This window comes from Microtus oregoni, unplaced genomic scaffold (genome assembly GCF_018167655.1).
Source record: "Microtus oregoni isolate MIOR12 unplaced genomic scaffold, Mior012 000019F_ref0000042, whole genome shotgun sequence".
NCBI classification, from domain to species: domain Eukaryota; kingdom Metazoa; phylum Chordata; class Mammalia; order Rodentia; family Cricetidae; genus Microtus; species Microtus oregoni.
The window spans coordinates 9,400,825-9,402,235 of record NW_024543078.1 but is presented as its reverse complement, the minus strand read 5'-3'; the positions used below and the strand labels follow the sequence as shown (position 1 = coordinate 9,402,235).

The window sequence follows — 1,411 nt, the reverse complement described above, 5'->3', positions numbered from 1 at the left end:
TAGTCTAGCTAATTCATATTTACCTTTAACATATTTTCTTTCTTGCCGCAGTCCCATCGCTCGAGCTCACATCTACACACAGGCAAACCCACATTTACTGCAGGCTGAGCTTTCCCTTGAATGTCAGCTTCATCTTTCTGTCCAAGTTCGCTGGACTTTCTGTGCTCATTGACGGTCTTTCAAAGTAGTTGTTCTTTTCCCGCCTGCCTTTAAGACCAACAGTGGTTCTTGGACGTATGGAAAATGAAATACATTTCCCATTGGGTTTTCTTTCCTGTGGACCAAGGGTGAAAACGAGTCCCCTGTTTTCAATTTGGCTCTACCCTACTCTCCATTGTATTCCGCAGTATAAAACCTGCTGGCAAACATCCGAGGTCTGGCATGCATCGATGGCACTGTGAATGTTCCGCTTCCTGTAGTACTCCACGAGTGGGGTGGTCTGCGTGTGGTAGCCTCCAGGCAGATCTTCAAGGCCTTCTCATTGTCATCTGACCTGAGGATCAGGGGCTCTCCAGTGATATCATCTTTCATTGGCTCCTTTGGAGGGTTGAACTCCTCATGGTAGGACCAGCCACTCTTGGGGTGAATCTGTCTTCCAGTGATCCTCCGGATCAGCAGGGAGTCTGGAATGCTGAACTCAATCACTGAATCAAGCTTCTCCTTCCTCTTCTCCATGAGGTCCTCAAGCATTTCAGCCTGCCTCACAGTCCGAGGGAAGCCATCAGTTTTCCAGCATCCGTCGTCGCCTTCAGCTCCTTGCCCAGCTCTGAACCTGAAGCCACCATGGCTCTCAGCATGTCTCCAGTGGCCAAATGGCAGACATAGAAGTTTTCTGCCAATCTGGCCTCCTGGGTCCCCTTGCCAGCCCCGGGCGGCCCCAGCAACATGGCCCGAATGCCCTTCCGACTCTCTGGCTCGGGAGCCAGCGCGCTGGGAGCCATGTCTGCCAATCTGTATCTGCAATGTGTCTTGCTTTGAAAAAGAAGTCACATAGACCTAGAATCTAATAAATGATTAAGACAATAGATTTGGTTACTTGGGTCTGGACATGTTAATCAGCATTCTCACTGGAGCTGAGTTCCTGGTTCTCTGTTCCTGATTGTGGCTTTTGTCGGTGGTGACCTGTCTCAGACAGCCAGGGTCCTCACACTCTGGACAGTGACAGTAGTGGTTACTCATGCCATTCAATGGTAGCAGGAGAGAGTAAACACCAACCTGAGAAATCCCCAGATTCTCCCCAGGTGTTCTTTGTTTTTTTTTTTTTTCTTCCAAACCCTTCATTATAACCAGACAATGTCATTATCCTCAGACAAGATCAAATATTAACTGGTTTAGACTGGCTCATAAGTTCCACTCTTCAAGACAGAGATAACTGAAAGTCATGAAAATGTGTATCTGTTCCAAAACTGGT

The 1,411-nt window shown here is 48.0% G+C and overlaps 1 pseudogene; it reads right to left on the bottom strand.

Annotated features, from left to right (window-relative positions):
• Positions 1 to 520: 520 nt before the first annotated feature.
• LOC121459802 lies at positions 521 to 941 on the bottom strand (annotated as a pseudogene).
• Positions 942 to 1,411: the final 470 nt, after the last annotated feature.